Raw genomic sequence first — 10,112 nt, forward strand, 5'->3', positions numbered from 1 at the left:
TTCTCCAAACAGATGAAGGCCATGGAAGGGGAGTGTGGACAGGGATTTCTTGGAGGCACTGTCCGCATTCCATATCTTTAGCCAAAAGGACTCTGCGGGCAAAGACAGCATTGGCTGCTGTTAGGGCTAACAAACTAGCTGCATCTAGGGAGCCGTGAAGAAAATACCGTGTTTCCCCGATAGTAAGACACCCCCGATAGTAAGACGTAGTGGGGGTTTTGGGGGGGGGTCGGCTAATGTAAGACGTACCCCGAAAGTAAGACGTAGTAAAAATTTTTTTTTTTCTTCTTTACAGTACAGTTACAGCGGCCGAGCGCTCAGCTGAGCGCCCTGACATGCCGGCGGCCGAGCGCTCAGCTGAGAGCCCTGACATGCCGGCGGCCGAGCGCTCAGCTGAGCGCCCTGACATGCCGCCCGCATCTGACAGCTCTCAGCTGAGCGCCCTGACTTGCCGGCGGCAAAGCGCTCAGCTGAGCGCCCTAACATGCCGGCGGCCGAGCGCTCAGCTGAGCGCCCTGACATGCCGCCGGCATGTGACAGCTCTCAGCTGAGCGCCCTGACTTTCCGGCGGCAAAGCGCTCAGCTGAGCGCCCTAACATGCCGGCGGCCGAGCGCTCAGCTGAGCGCCCTGACATGCCGGCGGCCGAGCGCTCAGCTGAATGCCCTGACATGCCGGCGGCCGAGCGCTCAGCTGAACGCCCTGACATGCCGGCGGCTGAGCGCTCAGCTGAGAGCTGACACATGCCGGCGGTCGGGCGCTCAGCTGAGCGCCCTGACATGCCGGCGGCTTAGCGCTCAGCTGAGAGCTGACACACGCCGGTGGTCGGGCGCTCAGCTGAGCGTCCTGACATGCCGGCGGCTTAGCGCTCAGCTGAGAGCTGACACATGCCGGCGGTCGGGCGCTCAGCTGAACGCTCGGCTACCGAGAAATGTTGAAATGTTGCAGTAATGTTGTCCGTGGGCCATCAGGACCATGGACAACATACAAAATCACGCAGCCTCAGTGCCCTCATGTGCAGCCGCTGGTGGTTAAGTTTCCTTAACTTGCGGTACACTTAGGGCGCAATCGCGGCAAGTCCCCATACGGTACATTGCATGGAGACTTGCTGCGATTGCTGTGGGATTTTTTCCAATATAAGACATACCCCGAAAGTAAGACATAGTGGCACTTTTGGGGGTAAAAAGAATGTAAGACACTGTCTTACTTTCGGGGAAACACGGTAATTAGAGGCTAGAGAGAACAAATCAAGGATCTCAAAGGCCTCCGGAGGAATATTACAAGGGCGAAGCATCCTGTGCAAGTTCTTACTCCACACACCCATAGCTCTCGCGACCCATGTCAAGGCAAACAGGGGGCGAAGAGAGGAGCCCGAAGCCTGGAAAATAGATTTGACCGCAGCATCAACTGCGTGGTCGGACGAGTCCTTGAGAGACGCGTTGACTGAAACAGACATGACCGTGTGTTTAGCCAGTCTGGGTACTGGCGGATCCACAACGGAGGGTACTGACCAGGTCTTAACCATTTCAGATGGAAAGGGATAAGCGAATGAAGTGGAGGGTTTTTTATTAAACCTTCTATCAGGGTGATTCCACTGTTTAGATATAATTTGACGAAAAACCGGATCCTGGGCAAAGGACTTAGATGGCTTCTTGGCCCGCTTGATTGCCGACTGAGAAGTCGGGTCCGGAGGCTGATCAGAAATCGACAGAGTGATTGACAGCCGAAATTAGTGTCTTCTACATGCCTAGACTCAGAAAGGACATCTGAATCAGAATCAGAGGCTTGAGAATCGTGACTACTAAAAGTTACGGAACCTCGGTCAGACTGACCATCGTCCGAGTCGGATGAGGCGTAGAGGTCGCCATGGTGCCTTTTGGAAACAGCTTTACATTCTGGGGAAGAGGGACCAGACAAAGCAGGCGGGCTCCTCTGAGAGAGCTGGGCCGGGGGAAGGCTGTGGGAGCCTGGGGACGGCTGGGATATCTAAACGGCAAGGTCATCTAACCTTTTAGACATTAGAAGAGCCCATGCAGGCATTACGTCATCAGACGGGGGTGCTGCCTGGCCGGTGGCCGGAGCAGAATCCAGAGACTGCATGGCATCCTGGTCCGGCAACAGGGTTTGTTGTGACACGGTAGAAGGGGCATCGCAGTCCCGGCATAGTGGATAGCTTCGGCCATTAGAAAAGAGCGTCCACAGGTGGTACAGGCATAGTACAGGTCCGTAGAGGACGCCTGGGAAGGTTTATCACCCTTGCGATTACGCATGTCAGCAATAGAGTTCTACAGCCCTATAGGGGTAGAGTTATATGAGTTAGGAGCCACTAGCAGTATTATAAAGTGACTGCTATGCACAGCCGGTATATACCGTAGCAAAATGGCATATACTGTCAAACAGCCGGCATATAACTGCAGGAAGAGCCAGTATATACCGCTAATACAGTTAGGTCCAGAAATATTTGGACAGTGACACAAGTTTTGTTATTTTAGCTGTTTACAAAAACATGTTCAGAAATACAATTTTATATATAATATGGGCTGAAAGTGCACACTCCCAGCTGCAATATGAGAGTTTTCACATCCAAATCAGAGAAAGGGTTTAGGAATCATAGCTCTGTAATGCATACCTCCTCTTTTTCAAGGGACCAAAAGTAATTGGACAAGGGACTCTAAGGGCTGCAATTAACTCTGAAGGCGTCTCCCTCAACCTGTAATCAATGAAGTAGTTAAAAGGTCTGGGGTTGATTACAGGTGTGTGGTTTTGCATTTGGAAGCTGTTGCTGTGACCAGACAACATGCGCTCTAAGGAACTCTCAATTGAGGTGAAGCAGAACATCCTGAGGCTGAAAAAAAAGAAAAAATCCATCAGAGAGATAGCAGACATGCTTGGAGTAGCAAAATCAACAGTCGGGTAAATTCTGAGAAAAAAGGAATTGACTGGTGAGCTTGGGAACTCAAAAAGGCCTGGGCGTCCACGGATGACAACAGTGGTGGATGATCGCCGCATACTTTCTTTGGTGAAGAAGAACCCGTTCACAACATCAACTGAAGTCCAGAACACTCTCAGTGAAGTAGGTGTATCTGTCTCTAAGTCAACAGTAAAGAGAAGACTCCATGAAAGTAAATACAAAGGGTTCACATCTAGATGCAAACCATTCATCAATTCCAAAAATAGACAGGCCAGAGTTAAATTTGCTGAAAAACACCTCATGAAGCCAGTTCAGTTCTGGAAAAGTATTCTATGGACATATGAGACAAAGATCAACCTGTACCAGAATGATGGGAAGAAAGAAGTTTGAAGAAAGGGAACGGCACATGATCCAAGGCACACCACATCCTCTGTAAAACATGGTGGAGGCAACGTGATGGCATGGGCATGCATGGCTTTCAATGGCACTGGGTCACTTGTGTTTATTGATGACATAACAGCAGACAAGAGTAGACGGATGAATTCTGAAGTGTACAGGGATATACTTTCAGCCCAGATTCAGCCAAATGCCGCAAAGTTGATCGGACGGCGCTTCATAGTACAGATGGACAATGACCCCAAGCATACAGCCAAAGCTACCCAGGAGTTCATGAGTGCAAAAAAGTGGAACATTCTGCAATGGCCAAGTCAATCACCAGATCTTAACCCAATTGAGCATGCATTTCACTTGCTCAAATCCAGACTTAAGACGGAAAGACCCACAAACAAGCAAGACCTGAAGGCTGCGGCTGTAAAGGCCTGGCAAAGCATTAAGAAGGAGGAAACCTAGCGTTTGGTGATGTCCATGGGTTCCAGACTTAAGGCAGTGATTGCCTCCAAAGGATTCGCAACAAAATATTGAAAATAAAAATATTTTGTTTGGGTTTGGTTTATTTGCCCAATTACTTTTGACCTCCTAAAATGTGGAGTGTTTGTAAAGAAATGTGTACAATTCCTACAATTTCTATCAGATATTTTTGTTCAAACCTTCAAATTAAATGTTACAATCTGCACTTGAATTCTGTTGTAGAGGTTTAATTTCAAATCCAATGTGGTGGCATGCAGAGCCCAACTCGCGAAAATTGTGTCACTGTCCAAATATTTCTGGACCTAACTGTAGCTGATATACACCACTAGCCAGCAGGCACACACCGCTAGAGAGACAGCGATATACCGCTGAGCAGAGCGGTATATAGTGCTGCAGAAGTGCAGAGCCAAGGAGGCGATCTCACCCGAGTCTGCTCCCCACGTGGAGAATGGCGTCCAGTGTTCTTGGCAGCATGGAGGAGAGAGACGGCCCCTGGAGGCTGATTGGTCTCAGGGCTGAGACTAAGCGTGACGGCCAATCGGAATGAAGCTGCCCCTGAGTGAGGGAGCGGCTTCCAGAGCAGTGAGAGGGGGCGTTGCTAGAATGCAGGCCGAAGCTGGGGGCTAAATTAATGTTGCTCCCCAGGATCACGGCCTGCATTGGCCCACCGGCGCCTTGCCAGGCAGCGGTTTGGATGCAGGGGACAGATGACTCGTCGTCTCCCTACCTGCTCCTGGCTCCGTCTGAAGACGCGTCGGTGATGGATGTGGGGATCTCAGGGACGTATCTTTGGCTCAAGGCTGAAGCAGGTCCTTGGCTCTGCTCAGCCCTCTGGAGCTACCTTGGTGTGAGATGCTTCCAGGGATCCTGGAGGGGTACGCAGACCCGACCACTTGGGCGCGAGGGAAGACTGACTGCTTGTGCACGCCAGGTTTCCTCTGTCCGTACACGGGGGGGAACAGGGGTGGCAAGGCACCCTGGTATTGCCCCTATCAAAAATAGAATGAATAAGAAAAAAACAAAATAAAAGGAGGCGTGACATCATAATACGCACTGTCTGTGTTCCCCAATGAAAAGGCGAGAAAGGAAAAGGATTTTTCGTTGTGTGTGTTTATTTACTTTCACTTACCGGTTAATCATGGAAGGTATCTCGGGGAGACGCCTGCCATGTTTAACCTAGGACTTAGTAACAGCTATAAGCTGCCATTGACCGCCTTTATTACTCTGATTGCCACCGCACCACGGCAATTCGGGATGAGCCGGGTAGAGTCCCGGGACTGTCGCATCTAATGGATGCAGCAATTCCAGGAGGCTACTGGCTGATATTGTTAGGGTGATGCGCTCCCCATAGCGTGGCACTCCCAATCCTAACAATACCAGCCGTGTGGCTTTATCTTGGCTGGTATCAAAATTGGGGGAACCGCAGGTTTTTTTTTTTAAATTAACTGCGCGATATAGACCCGCCCACCGGCAGCTGTGATTGGTTGCAGTGAGACAGCTATCACTCAGCGTGGGGGCATGTCTGACTGCAACCAATCATGGGTACTGGTGGGTGGGTAAAGCAGGGAATACGAGATTGAATAATGAGCGGCAGCCATTTTCAAAAGTGGAAAAGCTGCTGGAGCTTTGGGACAGCCGTGCAGCTGATTGGTCAGTAGGAAATAGAGAGGGCTTGTGCTGGGGACGCATGCAAATACGCAACGTGCACACATAGCTTTACTGTGAAAAGCCACGCATTTGGTGATTGAACAGTTATCGAACGTTAACTTTAATTGTTGAACATGAAGCAAATAGTTCATCGAACGACTCGAACATCGCCCAAAGCAACTCGAATTTGAAATTGGCGAACGGTTCGATTCGAACACCGCTCATCTATAGTGATGAGCTGTGTTGCTTTTACGTCAAACATATCATTTGGTATTGTGCCCAACTAGTTCGATTTTGGTTTCATCTGACCAGAGCACCTTCTTCCATATGTTTAGTGTGTCTGCCAGGTGGCTTGTAGCAAACATTGAACGACACTTTTTATGGATATCTTTGAGAAATGGCTTTCTTCTTGCCACTCCTACATAAAGGCCAGATTTGTGCAGTGTATGACTGGTTGTTGTCCTATAGCCAGACTCTGCCACCTCAGCTGTAGATCGCTGCAGTTCATCCAGAGTGATAGAAGTGCTGCATCTCTAATCAGTCTTCTCTTTGTTTGACATGAAATTTTTGAGGGACGGCCGGGTTTTGGTAGATTTGCAGTGGTATGATACTCTTTCCATTTCAATATGATAGCTTGCACATTGCTTCTGTGGATGTATACATTTTTGAAAATCTTTTTGCAACCAAATCCAGCTTTAAACTTCTCCACAACAGTATCACGGATCTGCCTGTTGTGTTCCTTGGTCTACATGATGCTATCTGTGCTTTAAACAGAATACTGAGATTATCACAGGAGCAGGTGAACTTATACGGAGACTTTATTACACACAGGTGGATAATATTTATCATCATCAGTCATTTAGGACAACATTAGATCATTCAGAGATCCTCAATGAACTTCGAGAGTGAGTTTGCTGCACTGAAAGTAAAGGGGCCAAATAATATTGCATGGCCCAATCTTCAGTTTATTTTTAACAAAACTGTAAAATAAGCAATACATTTCATTCAACTTAACAAGTGGGACACAATTGTGGATTCTTCACCATAAAATTATAATTCATCTTTCTGTTTGAAGCCTGAAATGTGGGAAAAGTTTGAAAAGTTCAAGGGAGCCGACCTCTAATATAGAGAGACATACACACACACACACACACACACACACACACACACACACACACACTAGCTGTAGTCTCTCTCCCAGCTTATGATTAAGGACTGTTTTTAAATTCCCCCTTTCTCTGTCCGAAACGCGTCAAGCCTAGCCGCAAGGCAGCCGCACGGCGTTTTTTCTGGATGCCCTGTGACCGCTTTTAAATATTGAAATAACGCTTCCAAGTTTTATCATATAGTATTGGTGCTGAGTCCCATCCCTTCAACCCTTTTGCTGCTGTCTTGAACTACGGACCTGCCTGTCCGGGGGATTGCGGGCATCCATTCCAGCCTGGAGGTTATCATATGGGTGAGCTGAAACATACATTTTCTCTGTATTTGTATCAGTCTATCTCCGTCTCGCTGCCCGGCTGTCTCTGTCTGTCTTCTTCTGTCTCTTTATCCGTCTCCCCACCAACATCATATTACCTCACACATAAGATTCTTATACTAACAGTTTATTTTGTTCCTATAGCAACCATTGACAGTTGCTATTAACCCCTTCAGCCCCAAGCCTATTTTGACCCTAAAGACCAGGCCATTTTTTGCAATTTTGACCAGTGTCACTTTATGAGGTTATAACTCTGGAACGCTTCAACGGATGCCGGTGATTCTGAGATTGTTTTTTCGTGACATATTGGGCTTCATGTTAGTGCTAAATTTAAGTCAATATTTTTTGCTTTTGTGATAAAAACGGAAATTTCGGAAAATTTTGTAATTTTCAAACTTTGAATTTTTATGCTCTAAAACCAACGAGACATATGACACAAAATAATTAATAAATAACATTTCCCACATGTCTACTTTACCTCAGAACAATTTTGGGTGAAATTTTTTTTTATGGAAGTTATAGGGGTTCAAAGTTTATGAGCAATTTCTCATTTTTACAACAAAATTTACAAAGCCACTTTTTTTAGGGACCACATCATATTTGAAGCGATTTTGAAAGGTCTACATGACACAAAACACCCAAAAGTGACACCATTCCAAAAACGGCACCCCTCAGGCTACTCAAAACCACATTCAAGAAGGTTATTAACCCTTCTGGTGCTTCACAGTAACTAAAGCAATGTGAAAGGAAAAAAATGAACATTTTACTTTTTGCAACAAAAATGTTAATTTAGCCTCAAATATTGCATTTCACAAGGGTAGCAAGATTAAATGAACCCCCAAAATTTGTTGGGCAATTTCTTCTGAGCATGCAGATACCTCATATGTGGCAAAAAACCACTGTTTGGGCGCATGGCAGGACTCGGAAGGGAAGGAGCGTCATTTGACTTTTTGAACAGAAAATTAGCTGGAATCGTTAGCCGCACCATGTTGCGTTTGGAGAACCCCTGAGGTGCCGAAACAGTAGAGCTCCCCCACATGTAACCCCATTTTGGAAACTAGACCCCTCATGGAATTTATCTAGATGTTTATTGAGCACTTTGATCTTCTGGGAGCTTCACAAAAGTTAATAGAGTTGAGCCGTGAAAATAAAAAAAAAAATGTTTTTACCACAAAACTGTTACTTCAACCAGGTAGCTTTTTTTCACAAGGGTATCAGGAAAAAATGCACCATAAAATGTATGGTGCAATTTCTCCGGAGTACACAGATACTTCATATGTGGTGGAAATCAAATGTTTAGGCGCACAGCAGAGCTCGGAATGCAAGGAGCGTCATTTGACTTTTCAAACGCAAAATTGTCTGGGATAATTAGCGTATTCCATGTTGTGTTTTGGCACCTCAGGGGGTCTCCAAACAGTGGAGCTCCCCCACATGTGACCCCATTTTGGAAACTAAACCCCCCCCCCATGGCATAGAAAAAAAAAAAAAAACAGGGCGTACGCATGAATGTTCTGCAAAAAAAAGGAGGGGGGGGGGGGAGACTAGGTGGGATGAAAAAAAGTCCTGTCCAAAGTCGAGTACGACTGCAGGACGATTGCTGATCAGGTACCCAATTGTTCAAGTTTTTTTGTTTTTTTTTTATTTGGGGTGCACAAGAAAAAGGCAAAAACTAGAGCAACAATTACATACCTGATCAGCCAATCACGTAGCTGATCAGCACTTGGCGGTAAGCAGGTGGGGCAGGGGAGAGGGAGTGGGAGATGCGATTGGGGATAGTTAGAAAAAAGCCACAAACAATACTTACAGGATGGATCAGAACAGCGGCAGATGGGGGGGGGGGTGGCAGCGGCATATAAAAGGGAGCATCTGTGATTGTGAGACGGAGGCGGCTGGGATAGGGTGACTGGGGGATGGAAGGGGATAGTTACCTTACAGGATGGATCTAGGCAGCAGATCGGGGATGGTGAGAGGTGTGAGAGGGGAGGGAGCACATATCACGGAGGTGAGAGGTTGGGGGGAGTGGGCAGCACATAACGGAGGAGAGGGGGCGCGCAGCACATAACGGAGGAGAGGGGGCGCGCAGCACATAACGGAGGAGAGGGGGCGCGCAGCACATAACGGAGGAGAGGGGGCGCGCAGCAGATCGGGGAAAGCGGTGACACTATGGCAGACGGAGGAGGGCAGCGGCGGATCGGGAGGGGTGAGGGTGAGGGCAGCAGATCGGGGAGACAGGTGGCAGATCGCGGAGGGCAGCGGCGGATCGGGGAGGTGTGGGGGTGGGGGTGCGGGCAGCATATCGTGGAGACAGGTGGCAGATCACGGAGGGCAGCAGCCGATCGGGAGGTGTAGGGGTGCGGGTAGCAGATCATGAGGGGTGGGGGTGCGGGCAGCAGATCGCGGAGACAGGTGGCAGATCGCGGAGGGCAGCGGCGGATCGGGAGGCTTTTCGCCGGTTTCATACAGTGCAATGGCAGCGCGGCAACTTCCGGGTCCCATGCTCCGGTCTCATAACAGCATGGGACCGCCCGGACTGGAGCTTGTCGCCCTGCCATTACACTGTATACACTCACTGTGCTGTCGTGCTGCAGGGACAACAAGTGACGGTGACCGGCAACAGGTCCATGGTTATTGGAGAGATTAGTCACAAGGCCGATCTCTCCAATCAGAGCTGCTGGAACTGGGGGAGGGTGATCCAGTGAGGTCACACAGCTCCAGCCAATGGCCAGTGCTATAGCTGCACTGGTCAGGGCAGGATTTCAATGTTTGTCATTTTAAATGGCTGGAACATTACAGTGGCTGTGATTGGCTGACGAACGCCGCTCAACCAAATCACAGCCTCCGTAGGTCCGGGGAGGAGGCACCACCCCTCCTGAGGTCAGGTACAGGTCCCCTCCTCCCCGAATCTGCGGTTTATGTTATTTGATTGCAGTCACTGGAGGCCGCGATTACGCCATGACAGAAAGATCCGTCCTTGGTCGGGAAGGAGTTAATAGCCTGTAGCTTCCACCTCCCTTCAGTTTAATGGAGGCAGGATTTTGGAGTGTAACTAAAGCGCGGGGTTACATTTTCCTGTCAAAACGTAGTCTATGACGTACCCTGGATCACATGTGGCATCTGTGCAAAATTTCGTGATTGTAAATGCGACAGTGCAAATTCCTTTAGTGGACATACATACACTGAGCTTTATATATTAGACATTTGTAGTCATT

This window comes from Anomaloglossus baeobatrachus, chromosome 4 (assembly GCF_048569485.1).
Source record: "Anomaloglossus baeobatrachus isolate aAnoBae1 chromosome 4, aAnoBae1.hap1, whole genome shotgun sequence".
Lineage (NCBI taxonomy): Eukaryota > Metazoa > Chordata > Amphibia > Anura > Aromobatidae > Anomaloglossus > Anomaloglossus baeobatrachus.